We start from the raw sequence: 18,558 nt of genomic DNA on the forward strand, positions 1-18,558 counted from the left end.
TATATCCATCATATTTTATTTATTTAGAGATGAACACATGAGATGTTTACAACCAATAGCTACCACAAAGAATGCTGAGAAGAATTAGCTTCATACATTTTTTTTTATGAACTTTTTGGAATGGGGTCTCAGGGTAATAGCATATGTACATATACAATGTTGCTACTGCCAGTTGCTCTCTAGATCAGCTATACCAGCTTTATCCACACTGCCCACATCCACACCACGCGCGCCCATCCAAACTAATGTTTGGTGTGATTCAAACCTCAATCATTTTCTAAAAGGTATGTTCTAATAATAGTAAGATGATATCTGTGTTTATTGTTGCTGACTACCTATATACTCTAGATGTTTTTGCTTGTTCTTTAGGTTTCCTTGTGTTTTGGTAGATCTATAGTAGGTCTTCCATATCCAAGATATTAATCCTTAATTGATTTCAGTTGTTGCAAATACCTCTGCCATGTTTTTACTAATATTGTCTATATTTTCCTTCTTTACTGAATTTCTGATGTTTATGTAATGAAATCCATTCATTCGTTTTCTCCTTAGAATTTTTGGTTTGAAGGTCAGGAATGTTATCTCCTTCCTCCACCTTTCCTCCACGCCCCAGTGATATTCTCCTTCTTTTTCTTTATTTAGTTTTATAGTTTTAAAGATTTGTAAGCACTCTAGATTTCACATTTATATATTGAATGAGAGAAATCCAATCCACTTTGCTCCATTTAGTGGGCTTATATTTTTGACATTTTCATGACTGGGTTGGCATGCTAGGCCTACCATATATCACATCTGCCATACACACATGGTTATGTTTCTGAGCTTTTTATCCTCATCTCTCAATTTCAAATCAGTAGTATATTGGCCACATAAAGCTCCAGTGGCTCTTTAGACTGCATATAGATGTGAATATATATATATATGAATATATAAATAAAGATTACTCTGACTTCAGAAAATGAGCTTAGAAAGCTTCATTCTGTGTTCCTACTTCCTCAAAAACATTTATTTATTGAGAGAGAGAGAGAGAGACAAAAAAAGCATGAGTGGGGGTAGAGGAGATGAAGAGGGAGAGAAAGAATCCCAAACAGACTCTGGACTGAGCACAGAGCATAGAATGGGGCTCGATCTCATACCCTGAGATCATGACCTGAGCTGAAACCAATAGACAATGCTCAACCAACTGAGCCACCCAGGCACCTCTCCTGGAAAAACTTTTTAAGTTAATAAATAACTACTCCTTGGAAGTTTGTAGAACTTATTGGTTAACTCCTTGCTGACCACTCTAATTGGTTTAACACTTCATGAATGCTTCATGTTATTTCCCTGACAGTTTTTGACATTTCAGGTTTTGTAAGAATTTGCTATTTCATCTAAATTTTCGATGTATTAGCAAAGAACAGCTCATAATATCCTTAATACTTTTCAAAACCTCTTTAGTGTCTTACTTAAATATCTTAAATAGAATTTTGAAGTAGCTCTATTATTATGATTTCCAAATTGTATTGCATTGGGATCAAAGAGCTTAGTCTACAGGATTTTATATCTTTGAAATTTATGAAACTCCATTTGTAACCTCCATATGGTAATTTTTGTATTATTTGTGAATTCAAAATATTTATTTTTGGTGGAATCCCTCCATCTACACATGCATTATGCATATCTGTAATAAATTAATTGGTTTAGATTTTGTAATAAATTTATTTTAATCTGATTGTGTGACCTGTTATTTTCTGAAATGTGTATGTTCAATTATCCAACTACAATTATGAGGTTATGTATTTGTTCTCTACCTTTGCAAGTTGTTTCATACATTTCAATTCTACAAACTTAGGTTCCTATATAGTTAAGTCTGTTATGTCTTGATCTGTTGTTCCTTATTATGTTCTCTTATGCTGTTTTTAAACTTTGTTTCTATTTTTACTGAGAAAAATTTAAAAATATTCTCCAGATTGAATATATTGAAAACAAAACTCAACAGAGCACCTGGGTGACTCAGTCAGTTGAGCATCTTACTCTTGGTTTCAGCTCCATGATATCATGGGATCCCAATCATGGGTTCCAGTCCCACATGGGGCTCTTCACTCAGTGAGGAGTCTGCTTCTCATTTCTCTCTCCCCCTGACCCTTCCCTTGCTTGTACACTCTCTTTCTCTCCCTAAAGGAAATAAATAAATCTTTAAAATAAATAAATAAATAAATAAATAAATAAATAAATAAATAAATAAATCTCAATACCCTGCCAATAGTTTTGCTCTTGAGGTATCTGATAAAATTTGATTCTTACAGAAGTTATTTGGAATCCTGCTTCATCGTTTAATCTATCTAAATTTCACTATAATTTCAAGAATGTTCTGGGGTTTCTTTTCCTTATTTACTCTGTGGCCCCTACAAACCCCATCAATATAAAATCATCATCCTCCATTAATTATGATTTTTTCAGCATAATTTACTCAAGTACCTACTTTTTCCTCCATTTCTCTTATATTGTCTAATGGGCCTATTATTTTAAAATTTCTTTTATTCTGTTTATTAGTTTGTATTTTATATTTCTTCTCAATGCTTTCTGGGAAAGGGATCTGCAAATCATTGCTTTGTAAAGTCAATTCGTCACCATAAATCAATTCTCCTCTTTCAACTATTAAAATTTTCTTGATTAGTATTTTAATTTGATTCTTTTAAAAGGAACTATTGGAATTTTTTCTCATTATCAATATTACCCCTTCTATTTATGGGTGTCATTTTAATTCTCATTTTTAGTAGGTCATCAGATAGAAGTTAGTTAGCTTATTAACCTTCTTTTGGGGTCTGTGTTTCTTTATTTTCCCCTGTGATCCCATAATTTCTTGAGGCTTTCAACCATATTAAAAATTGCTGTATTCCCAAGGAGAAGAAGCAAAATCCTAGGCTTTAACATATACCATATTTGGACTTTGGGACAGGCCTGGGCAAAGGGGTATCTCTGTATTGGTAAAAGGACACATCCTAAAGTGTAAATCTAATACCTTTGCCACATCCCCCCACCCACAGCCCTGCTCCTCAGGGGACATGCCTATGCCTCTTCTTTGATTTGTGCTGTTTGTGTAATCACCTAGCCCTTGGAGGTATGTGTTATATGAGTGGGCAAGGATTTCTCAAGTGTCAGCTCTGCTACCTAAATTGATTGAGATTTACTTTCTGCCAGCCATTATCACAGGCTGCTCTGTTGATAACCCTCACCACCTCAGAAAAGCATGCGGATAGTGCTGCTATTCCTGACCAACCATGTTGGGTCACAGATTGGGCAACAGTCTATTCTGGGAAATGCTAGGGGAGAAAAAGTCACAATAAGCAGGGTTTGCCAACATACTCTCTGAGCATCCATCAGGATCATTTTTACTCAAAGCTGCTCCTTCTCTCTCAATGAGACTCCATTACCTTCTGCATTCATAATATTTTCTCATAGATTTTGCATGAGTTTCTCTCACCTCTGTTTTCCTTTTTGTCTTTTGCATCAAGCATCCCAACTTTTAGATCAGTATACCATATCCTCTGGAAGCAGAACTCAGGAAAAAATTTTCATCTCCATTTCACATATGAGACAACTGAAGTTTGGAATTTAAATAATTTGTCCTCCATTACTGAGCCAGTAAGCAGAAGGGGGAAGCAAGAACTATTAGATTTAACTGCAAATCTCATGTTTTTCCCTGGAATTTATATCATATAAGTTGCAAGATACAGGAATCGTTTCTCAGAATATCATTACACTTAAAAAATCACCTTGTTTTTATGAACTCTGGAGCTAGAAAATCATTTCAAAATTTCCCAGGAAAATCAAACACCTAAAAGATACTTTCAGTCCCAAGGGTTCATTTCTGCTTGATGGAGATGAGGAAAGGCTGTTGGGTAAGTGTAAAGATATTTCTGAGTCCCACTTATAAAGACAACTCATGTAGAAACCACATACATAAACCCCATAAGTAGACACTGAGGTATCCTAACTTAGAACTTCTCTAGTGACATGCACAGAGCAAATGGAAATCAGTCATTGCCCTCTGCCTTCAGAACACTGGCTTTCCTTTCACGTAGCGTTTTTCAATGCAATGCCCTAAACAGCAGCTCTTGAAACAATACAGAACATTTGATTTTTAATCACCACATAGTTTGTTATGGGAGTGGACACACTAATGCCAAGTACTAAAATATCAGCTAGTCAAATGGAAAATACCACCTGGATTGTCATCTCCTTGAATATTTTTTGGCAACATTAAAAAAACTTTCTGGGATGTTTGTTAATTTTTATGGGGTTGTGTCTTCTTATTCTTGTGCATTTTAATTTGGGGAGAAAAATAGTTATTTGAAGGCAAGAGGAATTACTTTGACTAAGTCTTGTAATTCAAGTGGAAGTGAGCCTTCTCTTTTTAAGGCACTATGATAGGTCTTTAGTGTCAAAATAAAGACTTTTTCCTGAGGGTCTGTAGAGCAGTTGAATAGTCAACAAAGCCTCAAGCCAACAGCCCTATCATTTCTCCATCCTGGATAACTCATTCTGTATAACCAACACTCTACAGCTTTTGCCAAATCATGTCACCAATCTGATAGAATAAAGTTAAAAATGGAGCTTATAGTTGAATATAGGATTCAAAGCAGAGATGACAAATCTATTTACTTTTTTATTTGGGTGAAAATACGGCCATAAAAAGAAGGGGAGGAAAATGCTAAATGGAGCATCCTGTGTGTTAATATTTTGCTAATTATCTTACATTTGTAACTCAGACAAGTTGGTACAAATCTATGATGCTATTAACAGAAATTAGCTTCCCCCTCAAAATGTCCTGATCTTTTTCTGACACTGCTGAAGGGAATGGTATCACAGGCTCAGGAAGAAAGTCCTCAGGTATCCCACTCCAGCCTGTGGGCACCGCCACCATCAGCCTCTAGTTGATGAATCTAGCAATGCTCTGGGGTCAGAATCCTCTCAGTGAGGACTACACTGTCACTGCTACTCTGGAAATTGGAGATGGGACATTCTTTTTTTCTGTATCATGTTTTACCCTAAGCATAAGTATGGTTTTTACCTGCTTCCTGACAGATAACTGACATCAGATAATAACTCTTTATGAAAATTGCCAGAACTCTTGTGAATCATCTTCTACTCAGAGACTAACTTATTCCATTTTCAAGAGGCAGACACCCATGATGTCTTATTGGGAACCCCTCTACCTCATTCCAGGCTGCTTCCACAGGTCACAGGAAACATCTCCCAAGACCTCTATATTTCAGAGCCTCAATGTAATAAGAGGATGAGAGCTTAAAATAAAATAAGAAGGATTCACCATTTATTCAACATTATATAAGATACTAGGCATGATTCCATAGAGAAGTAATTCTAATATTTTTAACACTTGAGGATGGATATTATTATCTCCCTTTTAACAAATGGGAAATTTCAAGGAAGTTAATGGCTTGCCAAAGATCACATAAGACTCAAGTATAGTCAACTCCATAGTCAATACCTTCAAGTACATCATCTTGCTTTCCTACAGATTATAGAGATCACAGGAATACTGCTGAAGAAAGAAACTTGCAAATATATATTTTGTATAGTCATTTAATAAAAACAGAACATCCTTCATGAGTTTATCTTCCTTTTATGACATGTTGGTCTGGATTCCCATTACCTAGTGAAAAAAAAGTCTAAAAATACTTTGAAAAGTTTACAACCCTATTAAAAGGCAAGGTATTATTATTAATAATTTTAAAGTTTAAAGGTCCCTTGCATAAAGAATATTTTTATTATTTATTTTATTGAATATTATTAAAGAATTATTTATACCATGATCTCAAATCTGTGTTGTTAGTGGAAGAAAATAATATGGATTTTCTGATTACTTTGCACATATTATGAGGAGAGCTATGAACTATGCACACTCCAAAGTTGATTGCCTAGAGATCCTTTATGCAAAATGTTCAAGGACTATGTACATGATTTATACAGAGTTAAGCCTGTAGAAACCTCTTGCTATTGATAAAATGGAGCAGTAACCTGGCTTTGTTTCAAGAATACTACATATTCATCTATATTGTGAATATATAGTGAATTAATGCTTATAAATGCATGTATAAAACATTAAAAATTATTATTAATGAATTATGCCAGTGACTTAAGTGGGGGCACCATTAAAATAATCCCAGCTACCATTTATTAATGGTATTTTATGTGCCAGGAAATATATTAGATGTTTTATCTCCATCATCTCACTGTATTTCCTTGGATGGTTGGATGTGGAGGCTGAAAGAAGTAATGTACTCAGAGACATACGTCTAATAGTTGTGTAGTACAGAGAATTTGAATCCAGGCTCATTCACATCTGAAATTCCTTCCATTTAGCTAACAGCCTCAGAGTTCCGTATATGCTGTGGACTGAACCAAGATCAAAAATGCTCACTTCACCCAAAGCTTTGACATTTATGATTTTTTGACCCTCATAGCATTCTGTTTTTCCCTCAGGATAACTATGCAAAGTGAAACTTCCTCTCCTAGACTACAGGTACTATTTCCTTTCGTGTACATCTCTTTCTTATGAACCTCAACAATATCCTGCTGAGTCTAAGCCTATACCTAGGGTGATTCAAGGTCAGTCAAAGGTACAGAATAATTTGGGCATGTTAAACTGAAATCCCTTTCTTAGGGTTTCTCAAAGATTATCTGGTCTAATGGAAACTTACTAGAATAGCCTGTCCAAATGCACTGCCCCTGAAACAGAGTGAAATTGTAAGTCATATGTCAGACTAAGGCTGTCAGAGCCAGAAGGGATCTTAAGAAATTGTTTTGTAATTTGTTTCTAGAAGTGAGGACTTTGAATACATTTGAGGCAAATAGATGGCTCCTAGTAATTCAGCACAAAGGCAGAGCTGGGAATAGATCCTTCAGACTTTCAGATTTACAATCTTAATTCTAATGAATATTCATATTTTTCATATTAAAAAAAAACAGGAGAGGTGCCTGGATGGCTCAGACAGTTAAGTGTCCGACGTGATTTTGGCTTAGATCATAATCTCAGGGTCATGAGATGGAGCTTCACATGGAGCTCTGTGCTTTGAAAGGAGTCTGCTTTGGATTCCCTCCCCCCACCTATGTGCACATAGGTGCACATGTGCTCTATCTCAAACAAATAAATAAATCTTTCTTTAAAAAAAAAAAACAGTAAGGTGTAAGGAAAATATAAAAATATGTATATATTTATCATCCAAAATGCCCCTCATCCTCTATCCCAAGCCATACTTCCCACCCCAGACATAGCTGCTATCATGAATGTAGGTGTGTGTACTCAGTACATTTTATGTTTTTCATATGTATGCATATGTCAATGAACTACATGAACTGAGTTGTGATTCTCATTTACATTAATGGCATCATGCAGTGCATTGTTACATTCTGTAACTTATTAACTCAAAACTGTATTTTAGTAACTTGTGTTTATACATAGTGACACGTTTTTATCTGTTTTAACTGCTCTATACTACCAAATGGTATAAAAATATATCAGTTTATTTAGCCATTGCCTCACTGTTGGAAATTTATTATCTCCTCCCTGCCTTTATTGTGGTCTCAATCCATGCTGCTTAGGTACCTATGTATCTCAAAGCATATATGATTTTGTTTTGCTTCTTTCCATAATTTATAAGAAAAAATCAAGATTTGGAGTACAGTCTTCTATTTCTTGCTTATATTTTTAAGAGTGAGCCATGCTGACTCACAAAGTTATGTTTTATTCATTTTTACTCCTATATAGTATTCTGTTACATTAATACACACAAATTATTTATCCATTATTATTGATGGACATTCAAACGTTTCCCACTTTTTCCTATTATAAGCCATGGTGCTGCCAAAATTATTATACATATATTGTGGTACATATTGTGGTTCTTCCTAGAGAAACATTATAAGTTTCTCTAGGAAGGGAGCTGATGTGATACATGAAACATTTACGTTCGACTTTTGAAGACTGAGAAGTAAAAACACTGTAAGAGTTTCTCTATGCCACATGCTCAGCAACATGCTCATTTTTCTCATGTTAAGTAAAAATAAAATGAGTCATAAAAATATTAAAATTCCCATTTGTCAGGATTCTTAACTTCTGCCTTTTTAATAGGCAGAAAAATGCTTCTCATGGTGGTCTTAATTTGCATTACCCAGCTCATTAAAGATACTGTGTAGCTTTATCTGTATTTATTTATTATTCATGCTTCTGGGAAATGTCCATGCATTTGGTTCAGATTTCTTCTTATGGAAGTTATGATATATTTTTCATACAAATTTGTTCCTAACTTTTTCTTATTGTGTCTAAATTCATGAAATACTGATTATTCACCTAAATGAAGTGGGAGCATAGCAGATTTTAAATAACATTATAGTATCTTTGCTCTTTTCCCATGAAATCTTTCCTTATTATTTTTGCCTCACATTTTATTTCAAATATTTTTATTTTCCTAAATAACTATGTTTATTTTGAATTCTTTTTAACTCTTTTAGTAAATTTTACCACATGCTTTGCTCATCATATTTTTTCCTCTTACATTCCACTTGTATTTGGATTCACTTAAAATCCCAATGAAGTGTTTGCATGTTCATTTTCAGGAAGTTGAGATTCGTCAATATTTGAAGATATCTTTATTTTGCTTGAGCTACTGACTGGGCATCTATTGGTAGGGATAGTTTACATCTACTCTCAGATGATACATTAATATTTCCATGCAATGTGTCCCAGATGATATTTTAATATTTCCATGCAATGTATACCAGCCACAGCACTTGAGGCTCATGCTGCTGTACAAGGGGAGCTCTCTCAACTACCGTATATTGGGGAGATCCACTGTGTCCTAAAGGAGGAGTTGGCAAGTCAAAAAACGGCAGTGGTGAGGTTAATCTGAGGCCCAGGCTGGGGCAGTTTAACAATTGGCTAGGAAATATCTGACAACTGGTATTGCCACACCAGCACAGACCCAAAGAATGCTTCCCATGAACCCTTTGTTGATCTAGTTCTTTCCCATTGGTGAAAACTTTGTTTTTAACCTTAATGGTTTCTGTTAATCTTTAACATGCATCAGTTTTTCCATGATGTGTCTAAATGAGGGGCAATTTTGTTTATATTGTTTAGTACTCAGAGTGTATTTTCCATCTGTAGATACTTGTCTTTCAATTCTAGAAAATAATCACAATCATTTTGAAAATACTATTACACTCTTTCCTTCTGGAATTTACATACAGGTGTGTGTTGGTTCTTCTAAATAGATATTCCATGCACCTTTCTTCTCTTTCACGATTGTCATGATTTATCAATATATATTGCATTCAAGAAATATTCACTGCCATTGTCCATCTTCCAAATTTACTCCTTCTGTCCAGCCAAGAGTTTATCCCATCAATTGACATTTTTCCAATTTCAAGAACTTTTGGAATTGTTAGAATTTCCAATTAGATCTTATTTCTCTCTATTTTGACTTCTTATTGATGTTTGTAGATATTATTTCTTTCCTACTATTTAAAGATTTCATAAATATCTATTTTAAAGTCATTTTGAAATTGTCCCATCACTTTTAATTATCTTCTTCATTATGTAGATAGTGGCTCTGCTTCTTCATGTTGAAATTCTAATTGGTATAGGAGAGCAGGTGCCTAAGTTTAAAAAAAAAAAAAAGAATAAATACCCACAAATAAACTTTCATCTGAGAACAGATAAAAGATAAACACAGTTTGATTCTAAGTATGGAATATACAGGTTCTATTCCATGTGATTCATCTATAAATACACAGTTCAGGCAGTACTCCTTCTACCCCTACTTCCAGGTGACGAGTGAGAGTATCATGATGTGATCCCTTACCTGCAACATGGCATTAGCCTACTAACTTTTATATCCTCTCCCTCCCTCTTTTCTCCACACAGCCAGAATGGTTTTTAAAAACCTAAAAACAGAAAAAGGAAGCAAGATGGCAGAAGAGAAGGGGTCTTTGTTTCATCTGGTCCCCAAATTTAGCTAGATAACTATCAGGCCATCCTGAGCATCTATGAATTCAGCCTGAGAAGTAAAGAAAGAATAGTGGAAACTCTACACATAGAAAAGAGACCACTTTTTGTAAGAGGCTTGAAAGCCTCCAGGGAAGAAAGACCTCACTTGGCAAACTGCTTACACTGAGCCCAGCCACCTGGCAAGGGGTGGTACAACTCCACCCAGACAAAAGACATCTGAGAATCAGTGCAGCAGGCCCCTTTCCTAGAAAACAAGCTGGAAGAACAGCTGAACAACAAGTATACTGACCAAGCAGGAAAACTCCAGGACTGAGAGAAATAGTATATAAAACTCGAGGTGTCTCTCTTATGGTTCATTTATCTTTCAGGTTAAAATTTTCCCATATTCTTTCTTTTTTCCCACCTCAACTAGTTTGATATTTTATCAACTCTTTGTTTTTAAGTATTTAAGTTTTCTTTCTCTTTTAACTTTCATATTTTACAATCATATATTATAGATATATTCTTCATTTTTGGCTTCCTTTCACCGTATTCTATTTTACTTTTGTATATATATGTTTTGCTTTTAAAAAATAATGACAATTTGGTACACTCAGAACCAAATGGGTCACTGTCTTGATCCACTCTGTGAGATTATATTCTCTCACCTCCGCCATTGCCCTCCCCCCTTTTTAATTTGTTTTTCTTTTCGTTGTCTTTTTTCTTTTATTTTCTGGTCCCTGACCTCTTCAGGTTTGTCTAGTGTGCATTTTGCTCATGTTGTGGTTGATATTTTTGACTCTGCTCATTCATACAGCCATTCTCCACTGGACAAAATGACTAGACAGAAGAATTCACCACAAAAGAGAGAACCAGAAGTAATACTTTCTGCCACGGATCTAATGGATATGGATTTATGTAAGATATTGGATATAGAATTCAGGATTATAATTATAAAGTTTCTAGTTGGATTTGAAAAAAACACAAAAGACCAAAGAATCTCTTACTGCAAAAATGAAATCTAATCAGGCTGAAATTAAAAATATTCTGAGAATGCAGTCTAAACTAGTTGCTCTAACAGCTAGGTTAAATGGGGCAGAAGATGGAGTAAGTGACATAGAAGATAAGTAGAAGACAAGTTCATGGAAAGGGAGGAAGCTGAGGAAAAGAGAGAAAAACAACTAAGAACCCATGAGAGGAGAGGCTCCAAGAATTAAGTTATAGTTTGAAAAAAAAAAAAATCCGTTATTATTGGGATTCTGGAAGGCATGGAGAGAGAGAGAGACCAGAAGGTATAGTTGAACAAATCAGACCTGAGAACTTCCCTAATCTGGGGAAGGAAACAGGCATTCATATCCAAGAGATAGGACCTCTCTTAAAAATCAATAAAAACTGATCAACACCCCAGCATGTAATGGTAAAGCTTGCAAATTTCAGAGATAAAGAGAAAAATCCTAAAAGCAGCTTGGACAGAAGATTGCTAACATATTGCAGGAGAACTATTAGATTAACAGCAGACTTATCCACAGAGACATGAGAGGCCAGAAAGAGCTGGCATGATATATTCAGGATACTACATGAGAAAAACACACAGCCAAGAATACTTCATCCAGCAAGGCTGTCATTCAGAATGGAAGGAGAGATAAAGATCTTCCAGGACAGACAGAAACTGAAACAATATGTGACCAACAAACCAACCCTCCAAGAAATATTAAGGGAGATCCTGTAAGTGAAGAGTGAGCCCAAAGAAACAGAGACAATCTGCAGAAACAGTGACTGTACAGGGAATACAGTGGCACTAAATTCATATTGTTCAATTGTTATTCTAAATGTGAATGGGCTAAATGCTCCAGTCAAAAGACACGGGATATCAGACTGGATAAGAAAGCAAGACCCATCTATATGCTGTCTACAAGAGACTCATTTTAGACCTAAAGACACCTTCCCACTGAAAATGAGGGGATGAAGAACCATTTACCATACAAATGGTTCTCAAAAGAAAGCTGGGGTAGCAATTCTCATATCAGATAAATTAGATTTTAAACCAAAGGCTGTACTAAGACATGAAGAGGGACATTATATCATACTTAAAGAAGACCTAACAATTATGAATATTTATGCCCCTAATGTGGGAGCAGCCAATTATATCAAGTAATTAATAACCAAAGTAAAGAAACATAGATAATAATACAAGAGGAGACTTCAACATCCACTCTCAGCAAAACAAACAAACAAACAACAAACAAACAGATCTTCTAACCAAAAGGTCAACAAAGAAACAAGAGCTTTGAATGACACACTGAACCAGATGGACTTCACAGATAAATACAGAACATTCCATCCTAATGCAACAGAATACACATTCTTCTCAACTGCACATGGAACTTTCTCCAGAGTAGATCACATTCTGGGTCACAATTCAAGTCTCCTATGGGTTTGTTTTTTTTTTTTTTTTAAGATTTTTTTTTTTTTATTTATTTATGCATGAGAGCTATACAGAGAGAAAGAGGCAGAGACACAGGCAGAGATAGAAGCTGGCTCCATGCAGGGAGCCTGACGTGGGACTCGATCCTGCATCTCCAGGATCAAACCCTGGGCTGAAGGGGGCACTAAACCACTGAGCCACTGGGGTTGCCCCCACAAATCAGGTCTCAACCAATTCCATAAGATTATGATTATTCCCTGCATATTTTCAGACCCCAATGATTTGAAACTAGAACTCAAGCATAAGAAGAAATTTGGAAAGAACTCAAACACTTGGAGATTAAAGAGCATCCTACTTAAAAATGAATAGGTTTACCAGGAAATTAGAGAAGAATTAAGAACATTTATGCAGACTAACAAAAATGAAAGCACAATGTACAAAATCTTTGGGTTACAGCAAAGGCAGTCCCAAGAAGGAAGTACATTTCAATACAAGCCTTCCTCAAAAAATTAGAAAAATTTCAAATACACAAGCTAACCTTACACCTACAGGAGCTGGAGAAAGAACAGCAAATAAAGCCTAAATAAAGCAGGAGAAGAGAAATAATAAAGATTGGAGCAGAAGTCAATGAAATAGAGACCAGAAGAATAGTGGAACAGATCAATGAAACTAACTAGGACCTGGTTCTTTGAAAGAATTATTCAATAGATAAACCCCTAGCTGACTTATTAAAAAGAAAAGAGAAAAGACTCAAATTAATAAAATTATGAATGAAAAAGGAGAGATCACAACCAACGCTAAGGAAATACAAATGATTTTGAGAACATATTATGAGCAATTATATGCCAAAAAAATTAGGCAATCTGGAAGAAATGGATCCATTCCTGGTAAACCTATAAATTACCAAAACTGAAACAGGAAGAAATAGAAAACCTGAACAGACCAGCAAAGAACCAGCAAAGAAATTGAAGCAGTCATCAGATCCTCCCAAGAAACAAGAGTCCACAGCCAGAGCACTTACCAGGGGAATTCTACCAAACATTTAAAGAAGAAATAATACCTTATTCTACTGAAGCTATTTCAAAAGATAGGAATAGGAAGAAAACTGCCAAATTCATTCTATGAAGCCAGCTTTACCTTGACCCCCAAACCAAACAAAGACCCCATCAAAAAGGAGAATTACAGGGGATCCCAGGGTGGCTCAGAGGTTTAACACTGCCTTGGGCCCAGGGCATGATGCTGGAGTCCTGGGATCGAGTCCCACATCGGGTTCCTGCATGGAGCCTGCTTCTCCCTCTGCCTGTGTCTCTGCCTCTCTCTCTCTGTCTTTCTCTCTCTCTCTCTCTCTGTCATGAATAAAAGAATAAAATCTTTTAAAAAAGTAAAATAAATGTGAGGCAGGAATCCATTAAAATCTTAGAGGAGAACACAGGCAGCAACCTTTTTGACCTCGATCACAGCAACTTCTTGCAAGACAAGTCTCTAAAGACAGGGGAAACAAAAGCAATAATGAACTACTGGGACTTTATCTAGATCAAAAGCTTCTGCACAGCAAAAGAAACAGTCAACAAAACTAAAGGCAACCTATGGAATGGGAGAAGATATTTGCAAATGACATCAGATAAAGGGCTAGTATCCAAGATCTATAAAGAACTTATCAAAGTCAACACCCTCAAAAAAACAATCCAGTCAAGAAATGAGCAAAAGACCTGAACAGACCTTTCTCCAAGAAGACCTACACATGCCCAACAAGCACATGAAAAATGTTCCACATCACTCTCCATCAGGGAGATATATATAGATAGATAGATAGATAGATAGATAGATAGATAGATAGATAGATAGATAGAGATAGATAGATAGATATCTAGATATCTATCTATCTAGATATCTATCTATCTATATCTATCTATCTATCTATCTATATATATATATATATATATATATAGAGAGAGAGAGAGAGATGGAGCATCCAGGAGACTCAGAAAGGAAAAGAGGGAGTCTCATCTTTGTTCTGAGTCTGGGGTTTTTTAATGAGTATAGTGGTCTGGTGCCTGTGTCCTCTTGGGCATCCAGGAAACCATTAAACCAAAAAAAACAAAAATGAGGTCCCAGGTGTTATTCCTTGGAGCTAGAAGGCCTTGGCTTGGAGTTGTCTAGTGCCGGTGGTCTGGAATATGCATATGATAGCTTTCTCTGGTCATTCTCATCTGGTCCTTCATAGATGCTATTATTCTAGAGAATCATTAAACTCCTTGACCCTTACAAGAAGGACATAAATGAGTTGCATTACAGGACATGCATAGAGTGCAGTGGGAGTGTAGGTCTTAGCAAGAACAGAAGCCCAAAAAGAAGAATGGGGAAAAAAAAAGTTTTTTCTCTCTTAGGGTCCATCTCACTATGAAGAGAAAGCAAGACACATTAAAGAATAATGTTGTAAAGAGTGAGAAGAGGGACACCTGGGTGGCATAGTGGTTGAACACCTGCTTTCAGCCCAGGGCATGATCCTGAAGTCCTAGGATTGAGTCCCACATCAGGCTCCCTGCATGGAGCCTGCTTCTTTCTCTGCCTATTTCTCTGCCTCTCTCTCTCTCTCTCTTTCTTTCTCTCTCTCTCTCTGTGTCTCTCTTGGAAAAAAAAAAAAAAAAGAGCTGGGGGAGTGTATAGGGTGAGCTATTCAGAGGAGGGACCTAGGAGGAGGTCATATCAGAGCAGAAACCAGAAGGAAGCAAGGGAGTGGACCAGAAATTGATCCCAAGTTCAAGTCCAAGGCTATAACAATCTTGGTCTTCTTAAAGACCAATGCAGATAGCCTGAGAAAGTAACACTAAACCAGAAGTCTACTTCTCTCCCTCTTCTTCTCCCTCTACCCCTCCCCTGCTTGCTCTCTCTTCCTCATTTTCTCTCTCTCTCAAATAAATAAATAAATAAATCTTGGAACACCTGGGTGGCACAGTCAGTTAAGCATCTGACTTTGGCTCAGGTCATGATCCTGGGGTCCTGGGATTTAGCCCTATGTGAGGCTCCCTGATCAGTGGGGAGTCTGCTTGTCCATCTCCCTTCGCCCCTCCCCCTACTCATGCTCTCTCTCACTTGTGCTCTCTCTCTCTTTTGGGTAAATAAAATCTTGAAAAAAAGAAATACCCTTAAATTAGAATATATGTGAATTCATGAGCAGTGGCCAATGGGCTGGTCAATTGGTGAAGGGCCTGCATAGAGAACAATCAGAAGATTAAGGACAAGGTGGTCTGAGGTGGAGACATGGGAGTGGGCACAAAGTATGAAGACCTTTGTATTGCCCATTAATGCCCAGCAGAGAGCATCCACCATGGAAAAGGCACTAAATCATAAGCTGACAAAATGTCTCATCCACTTGACATGGGCCAGCCTCTGGCACTGGGCATTCAGTACTGTCATGCTGGCAACAAAAGTAAAATAGCTGTTTTGACAGAGATAGAGGTTATGCATGGATCTATCTGCATGGATTCCTAACCGGAGCTAATCTAGCTTCCTTCTACCTTGTTCTCAAGTATAATTTCTTCTTCTAGTGATTGGCATGGGAAAATCCACTTTCTTCTGATTTTATATCCTCTCCTAGAGCAAAGTGACCCAGTCTTGTGAACCATTACAAAACAGATGAATATATAAGTTCACACTGGTTTTTCTCTAAATAAGGCATCTCACAAATGGATAAAGAAAATGTCATTGGGATTCAGGAAACGAGAATCCTTTTTGCTAGAGGAAGCATAACTGAGGGAGCTAGCGATGTAATTGAATATTCAAGAACTTGCAACTTGCAGGCATATTGTTTAAATTGACATTTGGATTTCATTGTTCAAAATCTGTGCCCTGGCTCTGAGTTAGAGCATAACCAATGAATATGAGTTAAAGCACTTCTGAGACCATGACTATAACTGTTTTCAAAACATTCAGATCTTGACAAAGTGTCTTCAGAACTTTTTCACTTTGGGCAAAAGAAGTAATCAATTTCTTGACATAAATAAGTGACCAGCAAATACTCAGTGACATCTTCTGACTTTCCCCAAATTAATGACTTATCACCTAGTTTCCAGTCTGACTTTTCCTGCTTTGAGCTGTTAATTTCCTCAACTATTTAAAGTCATGCTTCCAGGTATCAAAGGAGTTCAGTATTCCTTTTCCTTGTGTGTTCAAGTGATGAATGTCTGAATGGCCATGGAAGATTTTAATACCATGACATTTTAAGAGTAGAGAAGGTGATTATTTTTGAGACTGACTACACATATTAAGAGTTCATCTGAACACAATCATTTTCAATAAACCAATCAGTATCCTTTCTCAATGTCTCCCTATGTTAATATTTTTTCCAGGTCTCTGGAAATTTTCACTTCACGGCATGTTGTCAAAAGAGAAATATTCTCCCTTGGATGTGCATCCATACTGATGGCACCTCAGGAAAATTCAATTATTAAATAAACTTTCCTGTCACAGCCAAAGCCATGACATGAAGTAAGTACTGGTTCCATAGCTTATTAGCCCAAACGGGACTCCTGAGTAGAAGAGGAACTAGCTTCAATACAGCCTTCCTGAAATTCATAGGCAGAAGAAGACCCATAATTGGTTTTCCTATTTCCACCTGCCAAGTGGACATCATTGGATGACTTACAAGTGCTTATATGAAGCTATGAAAATTCAGTCATTATCACATCTGTCCTCCCCCTACCTTCTCATATCCAAATAGCCATCAAACCTTGCCATATAATACCACTTTCATTTTTAAATTCTCCCCCCTCCTTTTCCATCCACATGGCCTCTGTCTTATTAGTCTGTGTTTTTCTTTAGCAACCTCATTTGTCTTTCTGTCCCTGGCCCCTGTTCCTATGAGACCTTCCTCTGCCCAGCTAACAGGATTTCGTTTCCAAAACAGTAATTGTGGTGATATCCCCAGTCTGGAAATGCTTAGATGGCTTCCAATCACCCATAACAATGAGGAACAGTCAAAAGGGCTCTTGGCAATGAGGCCTCAGGCTGATTTAAAGCCTCCATTCTGCTGGTTCCCACAAGACAGTCTCTGCTTGAGCAGGACAAGATGATGATAGTGACCCAATGTCCCTGATCCTTCCTGCCTCCATTTCTTTACAGAGTGGTGCACAGCTCTCTTCCACTCTCACGATACACCTCATCTTTCAAAAACCCTCCAGCCTGTGAGATCTTCCCTGGGACCCACAAAGAAATCTTTTCTTCTGTACTACAGTGGCCATTTGTACTTATTCTTAGAGGGCTCGGCACAGTTCATTGGGACGGAATGAAACTTGCCTGTGTGACCTGATGGCAGCTAGGATAGTATGCAATACATAGCTCTTGCTCCATAAATCCTTTCTGAATGAATGAATAGGTGAATAAAAGAATGATTGTCACTAATCTTGCCTTCCTCTGTTCCCCTTCACCATCTCTAATGCAAAACAAGATAGGTGAAATTTTCAGGGGTGTGTCTCTAGGGTCTTTATACCTTTGTTCCAGCATGACATGCTAACATCCCTTACTTAGGGTCCGGAGTTGACCTTTCATCTGGTCTCCAAATCACTTTGCCAATACTCATGGCCACTTAAATCAACCTGTTTATCTAATAAATTATCCTTCTCTAACACTTTTATTTTATAAAATATTGAATAAGTGATCAAATATGAATTATTCTACCAAGAATTTTAAGCATTTAAAATTCTTTAATATTTGCTTCAATTTTTTTAAATTAAAAATAATAATTTTTAGTAAATTCTAATTCAGTGTCATACCCTGTGTCATTCTCCTTTATTTCCTTCCTATTTCTCCATCCTGGTCAGAAGCAACCTCTATCATGAGTCCAACTCATTTTTACAGTTTTACATACACACACTAATTTTTGAAAAGGATGAATTGCACTGGTTTAACAAATTAGCATACTTAATGTGTATGGTCCTTTTAAATTTATATAAATGTGATCGCTTGGACAGATTATGCTGCATTCAAAATATGCTCTGATATCTATCTTTATACAATCATTGGGACAAATTTTTTCCCATTATCTGATACATAGAATATTATATTGTATTTAGTATTATATTTAAATATTTAATTTGTCTTTTTAAAGAATGTTTAGCCCACACATTTTTTTCTGTTTACAAGTATT

At 36.4% G+C, this 18,558-nt stretch overlaps 1 long non-coding RNA gene across 3 annotated transcripts in view; it reads left to right on the forward strand.

The window, feature by feature from the left end:
* The window catches only part of LOC112647630 (uncharacterized), an 87,105-nt gene that overhangs the window by 62,575 nt on the left and 5,972 nt on the right, over positions 1-18,558 (forward strand). The window contains exons 6-8 of one of the 3 annotated variants that reach the window (XR_007403933.1): positions 6,487-6,526; positions 16,763-16,901; positions 17,535-17,747. This is a non-coding gene — a long non-coding RNA (uncharacterized LOC112647630). Of the gene's footprint in view, positions 1-6,486; positions 6,527-16,762; positions 16,902-17,534; positions 17,748-18,558 lie in introns of those variants that run through there. The other 2 variants (XR_007403934.1, XR_004807067.2) reach the window with 2 other exon arrangements.

Source organism: Canis lupus, chromosome 19 (genome assembly GCF_003254725.2).
Source record: "Canis lupus dingo isolate Sandy chromosome 19, ASM325472v2, whole genome shotgun sequence".
Lineage (NCBI taxonomy): Eukaryota > Metazoa > Chordata > Mammalia > Carnivora > Canidae > Canis > Canis lupus.